The sequence below is a fragment of the Mustela erminea genome, chromosome 8, assembly GCF_009829155.1.
Source record: "Mustela erminea isolate mMusErm1 chromosome 8, mMusErm1.Pri, whole genome shotgun sequence".
In the NCBI taxonomy this organism is placed as follows: Eukaryota; Metazoa; Chordata; class Mammalia; order Carnivora; family Mustelidae; genus Mustela; species Mustela erminea.
The window spans coordinates 43,614,767-43,633,333 of NC_045621.1; the positions used below are offsets into that span (position 1 = coordinate 43,614,767).

At 46.3% G+C, this 18,567-nt stretch overlaps 1 protein-coding gene across 1 annotated transcript in view; it reads right to left on the reverse strand.

Annotated features, from left to right (window-relative positions):
- Nucleotides 1-2,612, reverse strand: part of COL6A3 (collagen type VI alpha 3 chain) — an 82,422-nt gene extending 79,810 nt beyond the window's left edge. Inside the window, 1 exon segment of the mRNA XM_032355273.1 lies at nt 2,047-2,612. The gene's annotated coding sequence lies outside the window, so the exon portion shown is untranslated.
- Between the last annotated feature and the right edge of the window lie 15,955 nt (nt 2,613-18,567).

Consider the following 18,567-nt stretch of genomic DNA (forward strand, 5'->3'; position numbering starts at 1 on the left):
GGGTGGCAACGCGGGCTGCTGGTCGGAACTGTGCTTTATCTGGTTGAGCAAGTTCCCCGGCCAGGAAGCTCCCGAGGCAGGAACTCTCTACCAACTTCCAGAAGGGATAGACGACTGAATTCAAGCTGGTTTACAGCAGTGGGCCCTGCAGCCCTCTGCCCCAAAACTACAAATCCATCATTGATTATCAATTGAGGGTTTCTTCCTACTTCATCATCGGCGATGTGTTAGGTTCTAAGCTATGAAAATGACAAAAGGCACTCATGTGGCCAGAATAAAGGGAAGTGCGGAAACAAAGACATTTCTATTCAGAAAGATCTTATATCAAAAATGCCCTTAAGACCCCTCGTTTGGACTTCGGCCATATATCCCATCAGAAGAGCCACGAGCATGGTGGGATGGAGCTGGCAGAGCTGGATTCAAGAGCTAACCTTCTAGAGGCTTCCCTGGCCACCTCCCAGGAAGGTGGGGTGGCCACACCCTCCAATTCCCCCATAGGAAAAATGCAGGATGGCCACACTTTTCCACCTTGCTGTGGCATCCTCTCCCAGACCCTGTTCTCCACCCAATGTCTTCTTCTTGGTTTTCTCCCTGCCAGACTAGGGAAAGAGAAAAATAAGTCTCACAGTAATGGCAACTCCCTGCCTCAACAAAGATGGTTAAGCCCACATGACCATTGTGTTGAGCTCCTACAAAAGTCCCTCACCTCCCCATCCCTGTGCCTTCACACTCAGCAACAAGTCCACATTAAGAACAAAGTCAAGTACAGGTCCCACCCTTTTGGTCCCCAGCCCCAGAGGCGGCCTAGATGTCAATTAAAGTCATTTCTGTTCAGTGTCCTGAACTACTGGGAATGGGTGCTCTGGGAGGTGGGGGGAATCCCAGGTCGAGGAGCAGTATCAGTCCACATGGGCTCTGAGTGCCTTTGCAGACCTCAGATCCTACAAGGATAGCTGTGCACCAGGCAAGGAGCTGGCTGGCATGGGCCAGCACCACTGCACTCCCTCTGGGCACAGGACACACCCCTGTGCTCGGAGCAGCTTGTTCTTGGAGCCCAGACCGGCCTCTTAGTGTGCTCCTAGGCCAGGCTGTGAAATGCTGATGTGGGTTTTATTCCCCACCCCCCACTCCTGGATTCCCTTGGTTCCTCCCAGTGACCCTACCCCTGCTTCAATCCTGGTCCACTTTCTACACTTGAAACAGGTCCCCAAGGCCAGCTGGCCACTGTCAGGGAACACCATCCATCCTGGGTGTCCCAGCTTAAGAACAGGCCTTGGGCCGTCCGACTTGGCACGCGCACCACATCTGGGCAACCCGGGCGGGCCCCACGGCCCCAGGAGCCCTGCCTTATCCACTGGGCATGTGGCCCGAACACCAAATGCCTTCTCCTCCTCTGGCCTCGGCAGCAGTTTTATGCAAACCCCCCACCCCCGGCCCCAGGACAGAGACTCCAACAGTGACCTCAGGTTCCTGAAAAGAGGAAACCCTTCGTACCAGCCGAGGAACTCTTGACTTGGCCCCGAGCCAGGGCACCAGAGTCGCCCCCAGCCCCCAAGGGTAACAGATGTGCTCCACCAGCCCCTGTCCACGTGGAGCCTGGGGCAGAAGGCCCAGCTGATGTGCCCACCTGGGAAGATTACTTGGGAAGATTCAGACAGAATCTTCCCCAAAAAGCTGCTCAAAAGGTAGTTGCGAATCCTCGCGAAGACACTTCTGCTAACAAAGCAAATTCTTCCCCTCCCCCAAGTTTCAGAAGGAGAGACTGTCAAACAGACTGCAGCCCAGAAACACTGCAGGATGGGCAGAGGAAACCCACAGTGCCACGCGACTGCAGCCCACGGGCGGGCCGTGGCCTTCACCAAGCTGCAGAAATTCCGGGGCCCCAAAGTGGGAAAGAAAGCTCAGTTGAGTCTTCCAGGGACCAGAATCATGTCCGGAATACCAACTCCAAAAGAGTGACCACGAGAACCCCCTAGTAACGCTCAACCGGGTCTAAAACCGTTCCTTCTCGCCCATGAACACGGGCAGAGGGGACCACACACTTACCCTGAGCAAATCTGAAGAAATGTATGTCCCTGGGCTTCTCTGTTCACTTAGGTTCGCATGGTTTTCCCGCTGACGGCGTCTGCTTTCCTTTCTGCAAGAGCGGGGCTCCGGGCGGAGGAGGAAACCCCTTGCGGTCCTCGCAGGAGGCTGGAGCGCAGGAGAACTGAGCGGCCTTTGGTGGAAGACTGAGCTCCAAACCCTGGACCTGATCCAAGGATACAGTCAGGGCTTCCTCCAGCTCCTCCTCCTCCTTCTCCTCCTCCTCCTCCTCCCCACTCCTCCTCCCGACCCCTCCTCTCCCTCTCCCCACTGTGGGCCTGACCCAACTGTAAATGAAAACCAGACTTTCTGTGCTCTGTTGCTTCTGGCCCCTGCTGCAGGCTGATGTCACCCTCCGAAGGCTGTCTTCACCCTCCAAGCCTTTTGCTGGACTCCTGCAAACCCCAAGCCTTGAAAAGAAATCCACCTCTTCCACTCGTCACCTTTTGGGCTGGGCCCCTGGTGGCAAAGAGAATGAATTTTGGAATTTTTTTACGCGGGTATCCATGGTTTTCCTGGCGTGTTTTCCAACACCGTCTGCAGGGAAAACAGGAAATGCAATCTGCCCCCACTCCACCCTCACCACGCCCTCCCATTTCTCCTTGAAGTTTCTGAATCGAGACTTCTCTTAATAACCTCCCTTTCAAGGATAAAAACAATTAACATCTTCTCAGCCTTGTGCTGAGCAGAGCTCTGTTCACCAGGGAAAGGACGAGAATGTGAAGCTACTTATGTTTAAAAGCTCTGTACAGAATGATTCTGCCTGGGAGACTCTGGTCCCATTCTAGGACAGGGACAAGGGCCACGCGGACGATTTCCCTGCTCAGAGTTTCAAGAAAATTCCTGAGAAACAAATGGCCAGGCTTTGCACATTTTACAACCCTTTAATATACGTTATCCATTATCTCTTTCCTCCCAAATATCACCACCCCCACGGCTTCAAATACATATTTCTCTCTCTCTCTCTCTCTCTCTCTCTCTCGGTTAGGTGAGATTATGGCCTCATTTTGCAGGTGAGAAAAACCAGGGTTCATAGCAGGGCTCGGTCGAAAGCCTGGTCTCGGACACCCCAGACCCCTGCTCTCTGTCCTGTGACTCTCGGTGAGATGCAGGGAAGTATGAAGAGACCTTCTAACAGATACTTCTTTGAGATCTTTTCACAGCCAAGGATGGAGAGTAAAGACATGTGCTCCTTTCCACAGATTATCCCCTTCAAGTTTAGGGAAGGTGGGGAGACAGCAGGAGGAGACCACACCTGCTCCTGGACAGAGCAGGCAGCTGGTTAGACAGGAGCCACAGGCAAGGGCAGCAACAAATAGGTACACCCAGAAGCCTGATCCCGGCTCTGTGGCTTCCAGCACCTGGGACTGACCCACCGAGAGCCACAGGTGTGAATACAAGTTCTCCTCTTCAACTCCTGCCTAGGGTCACCCCCTAGGTGGCATAACACAGTGTGTTTGCCACCCCCCGTGGGAAGAGGCTGTCAGGACACTCAGTACAAACCTTGTCGGGTCAAAAGATCCCCTCTCGACCCATGTGTGGAGCCCTCCTGATGATGGGCAGGAGCCTGTCCTGTGCTGTGCTGTTCTGTCCATGACCCAAGACCCCCACTTCCATAAAAAGAAAAGACCCTTGTGACCTCAGGACAGTTGCCACCTCGGGGCCTGCCCTCTCCCGCCTTGAGAGTATAGTATCCTTAACAAACTGCTTTGTGCTTGCCACTCTCCTTCCGGCTGCCTTTATCCCAGCGCAGTCCACACATAAGAAGGGAAATCATCAAGATTAGAGCTGAGATCAATGAGGTAGAAACCAGAGATACAGTAGAACGTATCAATGAAACTAGAAGCTGGTTTTTTGAAAGAATCAATAAGATCGATAAACCATTGGCCACACTAATCCAAAAGAAAAGAGAGAAAGCCCAAATTCATAAAATTATGAATGAAAAGGGAGAGATCACAACTAACACCAAGGAAGTAGAAACAATCATCAGAAGTTATTATCAACAGTTATATGCCAATAAGCTTAGCAACCTAGATGAAATGGATGCATTCCTGGAAAAATATAAACTACCAAAATTGAACCAGGAAGAAATCGACAACCTGAATAGACCGATATCTAATAACGAGATTGAAGCAGTGATCAAAAACCTCCCAAAAAACAGGAGCCCAGGACCTGACAGATTCCCTGGGGAATTCTACCAAACCTTCAAAGAAGAAATAACACCTATTCTCCTGAAGCTGTTTCAAAAAATTGAAGCAGAAGGAAAACTTCCAGACTCTTTCTATGAAGCCAGCATTACCCTGATCCCCAAACCAGGCAAAGACCCTACCAAAAAGGAGAATTTTAGACCAATATCACTGATGAATATGGATGCTAAGATTCTCAACAAGATCCTAGCCAACAGCATCCAACAGCACATTAAAAAGATTATCTACCATGATCAGGTGGGATTCATCCCTGGGCTACAAGGATGGTTCAACATTCACAAATCAATCAATGTGATACAACAAATTAATATGAGAAGAGATAAGAACCACATGGTCCTCTCAATTGATGCAGAAAAAGCATTTGACAAAATCCAGCATCCGTTCCTGATTAACACGCAGGGGAATCAGAGGAGGACACCTCCACTCACACACATTGCACACTCTCCCACCACTAATGCTCCCTTCCCGCAGCACAGGGCCTCACCCCTTCTCCGTGCCCTGGGGGTCAGCCCCAAGAATGTCTCAGAGGCTGAGGGACAAGGAGGGAGGCCTGAACTGTGCTGTTTCCCTGTAGATGAAGAAGCAATGAGCAGAGGCTCTGAGCAGAAACCCCATTGTCCAGGCAGCATCTGGGAAGACCACAACCCACATAGGGTCCCCGCTGCCCAGGGCAGGTGCAGACTTGAGCCCTGTGCAGCTGGGACACTTGCTGGACTTGGCTGGTTGGCGGCTGCAAGTTCAGCACCGGGGAAAGCCGTGTGTCCAGGGCTTGTCTCCTGCTGCCAACAGGCAACTCTGGTGACAACTTCCTGTTCCAAAAAGTCCAGCCCACAGAGGCTACTGGACGAGCATGTGCTGGGTGTCCCTTGCGGTGGATCCTTTCTACAATCAAGAATATGACTAGTTCCTTTCAAAATACCTAAGAATACACCTTCCTTGGCCTTAGGAATGAGTGTCTTTTTTTACCTGAAGTGTGGTTGACGCACATGTCCCATTCATTTCAGATGTGCAAAACGGTGACTGGACAAGAGTGTACATCACCTGTGCTCACTATATAGGGAGCTGCCATCCTTCACATACAACCCTATTACAATACCATTGACTATATTCCCTTTGGTGTATCTTTTATTCCTGTGACTTACTTATCCCGTAATTACCATTATTTAAAAGGCAAAGGTGATTCATCACCTAGAACAAGATTTAACGACGTAAAAAATCCCTTTTCAATCAGGAACCATACTCTGTAATATTTTTCTGTACCTACTATTGTAACTAGGTTATCTCCAACACTGCTTATGACTGAAGAAACTTCTAGAAGCTGGTGGCAGAAAGCTCCAGCATCCCCCCTGAAATCACTAGAGAGAGCATTTCGTCTCCTGTGATTTCCTCACTTACTCACCGGGCTTTGAGATTCTCCCTGAAATGTCCAAGTTCCTCTCTGACACCTGGTTCCAGGAGGAAACCACCTCAGATACCAGCACTGACCTAAACACCACAGGATCCTGAGTCCTGAGGGATCTCAGAAGCCACATTGTCTCTCAGTTCAGCTTCCCCCAGAAACGTTGCATTGAACTAGTCCTGGCCCCTCATCCCAGATCTTCCTGCCCAAGTTAGAGAGGCACAAATCCCATTTCCCAGGCTGGCTAGTGTTTAGGGCTCTGGGTGGGTTCCCCCTCTTCAATGTGCTGCTGTAACATCAGAAAAGAAGAGGCAGCCTCTGAAGGTTTCTCTGCTGGTCTTCCTTCTGCTGCCTAGCTGATTATCAGGCGCTAGGCAACTTCTCCCAGACTCCTTCATGCCCTGCCCCAGCCAGCCAGTGTGGGTGTCAGCAGCTAACGGCTCACACCTGCACCCATGTTGGAGGCTTATCCTGGGCTGCTAGCTGCTGTCTCTTCTGGAGAGAGGTTGCAATATGTGTAGCAGGCATAATTCTAAGGGAAACTCCAGCTTCCGGCGTGCCAAGGGGTCATGAGGGCAGGGGCAGTGGGACTGGGCATCCCGGTGCCCCAGCACAGGCCTAGAAGTTGAGGGGAAGTCGTGAAGAGAGTGATAGCAGCCTGAGTCCACATCCCAGCACCCAGGCTGTAGCTAAGGAATGTGTCCTTGTCCCTCCTCACCCCCTCTACATTCCCTACCCCCGGGTATGAGGGCGCAGGCTCTCCAGTGCAGCCCCTGGCTCCCCACCTTCCAGAATGGGCCAGAGGAGAGGCTAGGCAGTCCTGGGAGCGGTTCCCGGAGGCCCAGCTCCAAGCCCAACCCACTGCCCCCATCTCCTAAATCCCCACCATGGACCCCTTTGTGCTCACAAGAACTAGAGCTGTTTCTTTTTCCCGTACCAACCCCTGACCAGCACAGACCTATTACATCAGTTCTGAACTTTCTTTCAGGTCTAACAGCTGTGTTTATATATATCAGATGACAGACTGCAAGGAGTAATGCGAGGCCCAAAGGGGATTGTAGAGGCCTGCTGCTCTTCATTTATGTCCCGCTCAGTCACACACGAGACTCCTCTACCTGGCTGCCTCTCAGGCTTCGAGGATCTTCTCAAAAGACTGTCTCTGTTGATTTTCCTTTTGTACCTCTCCCTTGGCATTTCTTCTGATAAATTCCATCTGCCATTTGCAGTCTTCACCAAACCAGCAAATACATAAAATCAACCCACACAGATAGACTCATAATGAATTAGCCATCTATCCATGCTATGATATGATGTGGAAGAATATACTTACGTAGAATTTTAATTCATTTTTTAAATGCAGAATGGCTTCTCCTCAAATACCATTCTCATTCAACATAAGTCCATGATGATGGAAAAGATAATGTAAATAACACAAGTGACCTATACCTGACGTCGTTCACGGAATCTCAGTTGAGAGGGAGACCCATTTAGTTTGTGAGAATCTTAAGGGAGGTTATGGGTGGACACTTTGGACATAGAATGATTCACAGCCAGCTGGAGAAGACCAGAGCTAACCTATTTCCATTTAATATAATCCTCCCCAGAGAGGCTCCCTACCACCGCCCCCAACCCCATCGCCATAGTAACCACAGGATAGCACTAAAAGAGCTAAAGGAACCCAGAAGCCCATCATTGTGACCTTTATCCCCACTTGAGATGAGCCCACGATTCCCTGGCAAGTCCAAAGGTGCCTCACAGCCTTCCACACTTGAAAAGGTCTTTTTTGGGTCACAGCTGACACCCCCCACTCCACAGACCCAAGGATATTGTTCAAGACTGAGGAAGGGTCTTCCCAACAAGCATCAATAGATTTGGCAAATAACATAGAGATGTGAAGACTATAGCATTATAGGAAAAGAAGAATCCCACTTCCACATAATTGGCCCCAATCTTAAAATCACGCTATTCCCCAGATAAAAGGACAACACATTGTCATTAGCTGCACATTAATCTCCACAAAGACATAAACTAGGGAGGCAAATAGTAACACCTTCCTTGGGTGAGAGTGGAGAGGGATGGAGTCTAAGGTCACGGCACATGAGCTGAAGGTGATTTCCCAGCCAGTGAGGTAAGCATTCCTGAATTTGCACAGATAGTCCTGCTCATCTAATCCCATGCTTGCCGATGCTTGGAAGGCACGGAGAAAGGAAAGACAAGGCAAGTTAACAGGCATTTCTGTCCATAAGATAAAAATCAAATTCCTAGAAGAAATGGAGCGTGACTGGAAGGGAGAGTCTCGAGGCTTTCTGCCTGCTTGGGAGTCTGCCCCCTGCAGAGCCCATCACCAGCATAAGCGGTTACATGCACAGATTTGCCTGAGAGGCTGGAGAGCACCTCCTTGGACAGGGACCACGTGAGATTCCAGAAGCAACCTAATGTAAAATCCTCCAGAAACACAATTCTACTATTTCAAGAGAAGAAGGATTGTAAGCCCAACCAAAGAGGAGGATTTGAGGTTTCCACTGACCCCACAGCCAGAGGACGGCTGGCATTCCTCCTTCCACCCCAGTGCCAGTTTCAAGCCTCCTCGAGTAGCATCGTGGAAAGAGGGAATGAGGCCCCAGAGCCTTCTCTGCCACTAACGAACCGCAGGTCTCCAGCAATTCAGCTCAGCCTTCTGTGGCTCAGTTTCCCTGTCTGCAGAACAAGTGAGTGACAGCTGTGCCTGACAATGTCAGGACAGGTCCAGCACTGAGCCCCTACAACCAGATTTGCCTCAGCCTGATTTCCAGCCTTGGCTTCTTTCTCTGCCCCAGGCTATAAACACCTAATTCTCCAGATTCAGCTCCTCCCAACCCCAAGCTCAGGGACAAGGATGGGAAATAAGCATATGCAGTGGGCTAGGTACCCCCTCCCACTCTTCCCAGGCACCTGGCACTCACATATTGATGCAACCCCTCCCCTGTTCTGTCCCCTGCTCAGTCCCCTGGTGCAATAATGCCATTGTAGCAAGTCTTGAAAGTCTAAAGCTATATCCAAGATTTATAAAGAACTCCTCAAACTCAACACACACAAAACAGATAATCACATCAAAAAATGGACGGAATCTCTGCTCAGCGGGGAGCCTGCTTCCTCCTCTCTCTCTGCCTCTCTGCCTACTTGTGATCTCTGTCTGTCAAATAAATAAATAAAATATTTTAAAAATTTAATAAAAAAATGGACGGAAGACATGAACAGACACTTCTCCAAGGAAGACATACAAATGGCTAACAGGCACATGAAAAAATGTTCATCGTCACTAGCCATCAGGGAGATTCAAATCAAAACCACATTGAGATATCACCTTACACCAATTAGAATGACCAAAATTAACAAGACAGTAAACAACAAATGTTGGAGAGGATGTGGGGGAAGGGGAACCCTCTTACACTGTTGGTGCAGCCACTTTGGAAAACAATGTGGAGATTCCTTAAGAAATTAAAAATAGAGCTACCCTATGACCCTGCAATTGCACTATTGGATATTTACCCCAAAGATACAGATGTAGTGAAAAGAAGAGCCATCTGTACCCCCAAATGTTCATAGCAGCAATCGCCACAGTCGCCAAACTGTGGAAGAAACCAAGATGCCCTCAACAGACGAATGGATAAAGAAGATATCGTCCATATATACAATGGCGTATCACGCCTCCATCGGAAAGAATGAATACCCAACTTTTGTATGAACATGGATGGGACTGAAGGGGATTATGCTGAGTGAAATAAGTCAAGCAGAGAGAGTCAATTATGATATGGTTTCGCTTATTTGGATAAGCGTAAGGAATAACACGGAGGACATGGGGAGATGGAGAGGAGAAGGGAGTTGGGGGAAATTGGAATGGGAGATGAACCATGAGAAACTGTACACTCTGAGGAACTAACTGAGGGTTTTGGAGGGAAGTGGGGTTGGCGGTGGGGTGAGCCTGGTGGTGGGTATTATGGAGGGCATGTATTGCATGGAGCACTGGGTATGGTGCATAAACAATGAATTCTGGAACACTGAAAAAAATTTTTTAAAAAGAGAGAGAGAGAGTAAATCTAAAGCTAAATGACAGTTCACCTCCAATCACTAACATATTCCAGGCTAGGACACTATGAAGGAAAATACTGTGTTCATTACCATGTGCTTGATATCCTCTCACCATGTGCTTCAAGAGAGCTGTCGTTTTTCTGCAGAACCTTCCAGCACCATCTCCATGGGTTAATCCAGGGAAGAGCCTATGACCCAAGGGATCCAAACTAAGCTCTTCTCCAGGGTTTCCTGCTGTGCCTAGAGCCGGCCAGACTCAGGCTGTCTCTAATACGATGCTAGAAACTGCCATATTTGCAGCCATTTGTAGAAAGCCAACCAGAGAGAACAAAACAGAGAGGAGAGAAAGAGAGAGAGAGGACCACAGCCTCCCAGCTCCAGATGTCTAAACCCAAGTCTGCCCCAGACTTTGTCCCACCCTATCCATCTCAACTTTCCCTTTGATTATGAGAGCCAAAAAATTATTCATTTTTTCACTAATTTGAGTCAGGTTTCCAACTCATGTAACCAAGGGAGTCTTGCCTGATGCATGAATAAAAGCTGTTCACGGGGCAACTTCCTAAAGTGGGTCCTGGGCTAGCAGGTCAATCAGGCCATAGCATAATAACCACAGGAATTTTGTGATTTCTTCTGCTACAGTCAAAATGGACCCCATCCTGATTTTCCGTGATTTTTCTTAAAATCATTTTTCTAATCAAAAAGGGAAGTCTTTGTCACTGAGTGGCACATGGACCCAAAAGCTTAAAATAGAAATTAGATGTTCACAAAAGCATTCACCCTGAGAGGTATGAGGGAGGGCTTTGAATCCTAAAGTAAGCCTTTGACCTTCAGTGCTGGGGAAATACCTTGTAACAATATATGTTCTTTCGAAGGAATGCCTTACAGGAGTTTTATCCTGAAAAAGTAACTTTGGGGGAACAAGTTAGCCCCCTCTGTCTGGGGGAATAAGATCACATTGAGCAGAGGTAACACGCCAGCATTGAGCTGGTTCTAGGAAAATTTGTGTAAAATTGCCCAGTTAAAAATATAGCATTCTTCCCAGAATTTTGTGAGCTATAAACCATGCTCAGCCGATTAATTTTAAGGATGTCAAACCCAAATGTGAGACAAGCCAAGAAACTTTTGCAGTTGATTGGAATTCAAAAATCTTAGCAAAGAGATGTTTGGTTTTATAATTATCAGACTACATCAAGGTTCCATTTTTGACTCATTTTTTTAAACTTTGAAATATAAATTTCCATTTATAAAGGATGGGTGGACTGGTTCTTTTCTGTTCTTTTTTTTTTTTTTAGCAATCTTAAGTGATGGATTGATTTTTCTCTTGGGCATTAAAGTCAATTGTCTACTCATTTCAGCTTCAATGTCTTCTGAGTTCCTTCATTTATTCCACACATATGTGCTGAAAGGCTCTTGTGTGAAAACATTGTGTCAGGAAGTGGGGGTGATGCCCAGATGCATCAGACATGGAGACTTCCTTTCAGAACATTTTTATACCCCAGGTGAGACCAAGGCCAAAGGAGGAGGTCGGGGGAATTCATGGAGCAGATGCTTGGGAACCACAAGAAGGGGTCCTCACTCCCACAGGAGAATGGAGGGACTTGATCACTGGACCTTTGATATGGGCAGCAGATGGCTCAGGAACAGGAGGTTCCAGTTATTTTTCAAGAGTGAGCTAAGGCTGAAAACCCAAGTGTTAGTTGGGAGTCTGGGTAGGAAGGACTCGGGCGCAAGATCCTTGCCCCATACAGATCACCCCTTCTTCCCCCCAGAGAAACCAGGATGCTCCTTTCAAGAAGAAGGAAACCAAAGAAGGTCCAGACCCTGGGGACATGGGGTGCAGAGAAGGGCAAGGGGAGATGCTACATTGACCACGGAAGGGGTGAGGGTCACAGAGGACCATCTTACAGTCCTGAGGAAAACATGTCCCTTCCTAACCCCTTGCCCCTCCGCCTCCCCAGCAGCAACAGTCAGTGACCTGTACCCTCTGGAACTATGTCCTGCAACTCCTGTCACAACGAGCCACACCAGAGGTTTGGTGTCTCTCAGTGATAGAGGCTGGGATTCCAAAACAGACATGTCAGCATGGCCACACGCCCTCTCAAGCCTCCAGGAAAGGATCCTGCCTTTCTTCTTCCAGCTCCGGAAACAGCAGCTTCTCCTTGGCTTGTGATGACATGGCCACAGTCTCTGTCTCTGTTGCCATGCGATTTCTCCCTGGACAGGTCTGCCTCCTAAGGGCACCTATCATATTGGATCAGGGGTCCACCCTACTCCAGTGTGCCCTCCCCCTAACCAATCACTTCTGCAACACCCCGACTTCCAAAGATCACATTCTGAGGTACTAGGGGCTAGGAATTGAGCATGTCCTTTTTGGGAGGTACACTTCAACCCATAACACTGTCCTGGCAGAAAGCAGAATGTTACTTCATAAAGAAACTCACTGAGCCAAAAGAAAACATATTCAGAGGCTAATCTACAGAGTCCCACAGGAAAATAGGGGGTCTTCACGCCACTGTGAAGCTCCTATTCCAACAAGCTCCAGTTGTGAACTCAGAGCTTCCAACTGGATTTTCATGGCCCATTCTTAAATATTCATCACCAATCAAGCCCTCTAGGGAAACTCATAAATATGAAACAGCACTTAAACAACCAACAGAAATTAATTAATTAGTTAGTTCATTGATTAAGGAACTTAGAGGCAACAGAGACAATGCAGGAAGCAGAGAGAATTTTCCAGGGAGTAATAATGAACATTTGTAGAAAGTAAAAAAAAAATATATATATATACACACATATATATATATACATATATATACATATATATACACATATATATGTATATATACACATATGTGTATATATACACATATGTGTATGTGTGTGTGTATATATATATTATATATATATATATATAGCTATATATATATTGCATTCAGGAAACAAGAAAAGGATGTTGTTTCTTAAATGAGAATATTTATTGAGTAAGAAATCTTTTAGAAATTAAAAACACCATAAGAAATCTCACTTGCATGTGGAATCCGAAAAAAGCTGAACTCACCAAAGCAGAGAATGGTGGCAACCAGAGCCTGAAGGGAGGGGGGACCTCAAGAGAAGATGGTCAAAGGGCACAGACACAGTTTTAAGATAAGTTCAGGACCTGATGTGCTGCATGAGTTAATAACCTTGTATAGTATACTTGAAATTAGCAAGAAAGTTGGTCTTAAGTATTGTCACCACACACACACAAACACACACACACACTGATAAGTATGTATGGTGATGGATATGCTAATTAGCCCAATTGTGATCATTTCAAATGTATATGTATATCAAAACATTATTTTATACCCCATGAATACGTACAATTTTTATTTGCAAAATTGTTTGGGGAAAAATGTCATAGCAAAACTAAAAAAAAATCAATATTTTGGCAGATTAACTAAAGGAAATCCCTCAGAGAGTATGATCAAAACTCCAAGAAAGAGAAAATAAGAAATAGAGGAAAGACAAGAAAATTATAGGCCCATCCAGGAGGTCCAATATCTGAGAAACAGAATCACAGAATGAAAGAACAGAAAACCATAGGGAGAAATTATCAGATAAATGATATTTTTAAAAATCCCATAATTGGAGGGTGGAAGTTTCCAGCTCGAACATTGAAATGGTGAATGAGGAAGGACTCTTGCCAAGACACATCACCATGACATTTCACAAACACAGACAATAAAGACAAAAGATCGTAAAACCTTACTAAGAGGTAAAGTGCAAAATGAAAAATGGGACTTTTATACAAAGCATTAGGGATCAAAAGACCTGTCAGACATCCTCGAGAGAACTGCTGGAAACAAGGCAATGATGGGACAATGCCTTCAAACATCTGCGAGAAGTAAATATTTCCACCCTAGAATCCTATACCTGAACAACTACTAATTGAACACAAAGGTAGAATAAAGACACCATTAGGCCAGATCTCAAATAATTATTTCCTGGTACCTTTTCTCAGGAGTCTGCTAAAGGGTGTGCTCCATCATGTGGAGACAGAAAACAAAAAAAGAGGAAAGCATGAGCTCTGGGAGGCAGGATCTAACAGAAGATGCAGGAAAAGGGCATTTATAGGTAGATGATGAAGGACTAATGGTGGTCTGGGAGCAGAACAATAGAGTGGATATTCTAAAAGGGAAGTGTGAGGAACGTAGAAAACACATAGATTAGTGCGGTATTTGTTGATAATTGAAAGAAGCTTGGGGAGGAAACCTGGGTCAGCCCCTAGATAAACAAACCAAGAAGACACCAGTAGTAACTCTCATAATTATGTCAGTGGAACTGTTGAGCCAAAACATGTGATACAATTATCAACAGGGAAAGGGGAATGGTGCAGGTAAGAGAGCTAAGCACTCTTGTCCACAGAAAGAGGTCAGATCTTTGTACTGAAAATGCTGAGAACAAAACAGACATTTCACATAGATACATGGATGAACATAGAACAAGAAAGAACAAAAAGAGTGAAAATTTTTTTCCAAATTTTCTGACCATAATGAAAGACTAAAAAAGTGTGAGGGAGTCCCTAACAGCAACATCGAGTTGACATGTCCCAAAGCACGATTTTTCGATTCGGAGAAATGGATCATTTGCCTTAAAAACTTCCAGGCATGTAAACATGGTTGTTTCATTTTCATCAATAGAAGAAGAAGGAGAAGGAGGAGGAGGAGGAGAACCATTGAAACCCTTTCCTGAAATCCACAATGCCCGGCAAGATGGCAGAAGCTCATAATAGTGGGTAACAACCTGAACATAACCAAGGGATGCTTTACTGTGCCCCGATGTCTCAGCTTCAAGGACACCATGGAGGAGCACACTGTGTGCCAGACAGTGATGGTGTTTGCAAACCCTGCCCCACATGGGCATGGACTGAGACGGCTCAGCTGTGCTGTGTCATTATGCCTTCCAGAAGTGTTTTAATCATTCTTCAAAGACAAAGGACTTATTTAGAGAAGAGTTCTACTTCTAAACATTGCTAAAAATATCTGGTCTTCATTAATGCCAAATGAACTGCCATTTCTGTGTTCCAAGAAATTTTTCTCACTTGGAAAAGAAAGTCAAAAGACCATGTTGAGAGCTGAGCCCCAAATGTAACTTGTTTTGTCAGTGAAATTTAATGCAGTTTTTGTGTTTCAAATTATTTGAGACATGTAGAACAACGACTATAGGACGTGACATGTGATCATCTCAACTGTGTCTATAGTTGTCATCATTTAACTCTTTCAACAAACTCTTAGAAAGAAGGACACACTGCATTTGTGTAGGGATTCCAGCTAATGACCCACCCATTCCACCATGCAAAGGTGATCTGAAATTTCCAGTATTCTCTGCTTTTGCTTTGTTTACAAGGAAAAGAGGAAAACACGCTGGGTGTGGTAGAATGTATTGTTGTCTCCCCTCCGCTCCATGCCCAATATTCATTCTGTTCCCCAGGAGAAGAATATACATTCCCTCCAATTGCCTTTAATTTGTAGCATCTACTTCTATGCAGGTTATAACTCCCACCCCACTGTCAACTCTTCCCAATGCAACTGTCCCTCTCAGTGCCAAAAGCTGCTTCTGGGCCCTCAGCATGGCTGGGATTCTCCTGTAAAGACAGGACTTGACAAACTAGGCATGACTAGTTAGAGTAGACCAGAAATGCATCACAGATTTCAACAACATTAACATTCTCTTCTATGGCAAAACCAGTATGTCCAAAATAGGAGCTCTTCACCAGGTTAGGCTTCTCCAGACAGCAGGATGTGTAGCATAGAACCCCTACAGCCAACCCACAGCTGCCTTTATGCAACATAACGAAGAAATAAGCATTCAGTGTTGAAAGCTACCGAGATTTGGAATGGTTTGTTACCATAACACAGCTGACTAATAGACTCGATTAGCTGGGATTGCACCTGCTACCTACTTCAAAGATGGTGGAAAATCATTCCCCAAGATAACCTGCCCATGCCCTCTCTTCTCCTTAAACATGTCCAGCTTTGTCTTCCTCCAGATCAAATGCTACCCTTCACATTTTATCTGTACCCCAGGTTCTGGATGAGCTCTTTGAAAGTTTCCATTTGAAAAAACTCATTTACTGAAAAGTGATTCTCTTTGGTATCTCAGATGATATAATCAGCCACTCCATGTCATAGTAACTTCCACAAAATCTAAATAGCCCAATACAGCTCAGCTCCTCTTGATTTAAAAAAATACATATGGTGACCAAGAAAAGTTATAATGAACCAAGTTTCTGGAGTTTCTAAGAAATTTGAATAAGTTTAAAGTAGAAATAGAATGAAGTAAATAAAAAGCATAAGCATCCTTGTGGAAGGGGAGGAGAGCCGAGACATGAAACCCTCAGAGGCAAGAGGCCAGGATCACATCTCACTGGCCCACACTCCCCCCAACACAACCCATGAATATTTGGGATGAGTTTTAAGAGCTCTCAAGGGTGGGCAGGTCGAGGGACCCTTCTGTCACACCTTACCACTCCTCAGACATGGACGCTGCACATCTCCAAGGCAGTTAGGACATTGTGGTTGCAACCAACCCATAGCTCATCAATTTTCAGTGCCAGACCCCACACTTGAGCTTCCAGATCCTAGAGAGGTTGTGCCAACCAGACCTTCCCACATGCCCTACCACTTGGGTCTAGAAACATCTGCACTTTGGCTATTAAAGCTTCTGACACTCGAAGGCACTGTGGTCCTTCCTGGCCATTATAGGGGGTTGGTTTGGTGTGTCCCTTTGACTTGAGCCCCTTCCTCAACTCTTCCCAAAGCAACTGTCCCTCTCAGTGCCAGAAGCTTCTCCTGGGCCCTCAGCTGGCTGGGAGTCTCCTGTAAAGACAGCTTGCCTTTTCTGCTCTGCTCTGTTAATGGGGGAGATGAGGAAGGCTGCATTTCAGGTATTAGTCCTGGTTTGATGGTTAGTTTACCCAATGGTGCCAATTCTTCATCTGCCATCAGGGGGCCCCTGAGCTTTCATCCTGTTCTCAGCTCCCTGAGTCTCTGTGGGGAGGCCTGGTCTCTGGAATGTGGAGTCCAAGGTCAGGAGGCCTCATCTGCCTTAAGCCCTGATACTCTACAGGGACATCTGCCACCCCCTACCTAGTGACGATGACCACCATCAAATGGAGGCCTAATGCCAAGAGCATCACATGCTTGCTTCATCTAACTTGAGAACAACTCCATGAGGTCTCCCTGGCACCACTGGCATCTATGGATGAGGAAATCAAGGTGCGGAGCAGTGAAGACATTTGCCCAAGTTCACCCATCTAATAAATGGCAGGGTAGAGATTGGAATCCAGACAGTTGAGCCCTGAACATCCTCCCAAGGCAGAGAGATGAAGGAAGATAGCTGGGTCCAGAGTTCAGCCCTATAGGTGCCTGGAATGGAGATGGGATAATGGGGCCACCACCACAGCCCCTCGTTTGGCTTTCCTCCTCCAGTCATAATTTCTCAACATTCCTCACTTCTCCCTCCTCTTGAAATACCATCATGTCTGCCCAGATTGCTTCTGTAAGAGACCTGGAAGAAAATCCAATTTCTCAGCTCCTAGCACATGAACAAACACCTTGCCAACTAAAACCATTTCTCTTCAGAGTTTAATTGGATGTTGTCAGTTGGCAAAGGAAACAAAGATTAACTCTCAGCTTGCCCTTCAGTCCAATAAATGCCTCTCGTCTACCGTGAGTTTGTTCCAACTTCTGGTGCAATGGAAGAAGAGAAACTCACATCATGTCAGAATGTGTCAATCCATAGAATTAGAGAATTTGAGAATTGAAGGATTGAAGGACCCCTGAGAGAGCATCTAATACAAACTCTTCACAGTTACAGATGAGGAAACCAAGGCAGGAAAAGACCATGACTCATCAGGCACAGGGAAATCTAGCAGCAGAGCCAGCTCTGGAACTCAGCCTCCTGGTTCCCCAACCCTGCAACTCACAGGGTATGTCCTGACAACCTTCTCATTTTTCTGTGGCTCTCCCTGGGGGCTGCTCCATTCTCTCACCCTTCACCACAGTCTTCCTGAAAAGAACATCAAGTTTTTCTCTACTCTATTTTCAGTCTCAAAATGTAGGCAGCTTCTCACTATTTCAGTCTTTGTTGGAAGATACACTGTAATGAGATTTTTCTTCCACATACCAAATCAACCTTGGTTTTTCCCTCATGTCACCCACACCCCAGAGTGGCTCTGAGTCACATGTCTGCAAGCTCCACGGGGAAAGAAAGAAGTCTCCTTTGCCCTTCCTTGCTAACTTGCCAGCCCTTGTTTCATATCCAAGATTAGAACATTTGAAGTTTCAACACAGACTTTAAGAAACTTGCTTGGTGTCACAAGTCTCCAAGATAATGAATATATATGTTATCCAAGTTTAATATACAATAATTAAAGTCAGAATAAGTGCAGAGTTAGGGGCAAAATTCTCTCTCCTCTTAGCCCCAAAATAAGCATGAATTTGTCCCAAACTTGGTAAGAACTTTTAAGAAAGACTGCTGAACTGCGCCATTGGACTCTGGGGGTTGTCAGTGTATTTAATCTACCCAACCAAAGCAAGTTTGGCCCTATGGCACCATTGGAGTCCATCACCTCCTGCCCTTACTGCCCATTCCTCTGTCTCCATAGAGACAGGGGTTTCTTAACACATTCCCAGCACCATCCTGGGCTTATCTCTTGGGCATAAAAAAGCCAGGATACCAGAAACCTCAATCTTCATAAAGAAAGGAAAAGCATCAGAGAGGGAATTCATTAAGGGAAAATAAAATCTGCTATTGTTCTTACTC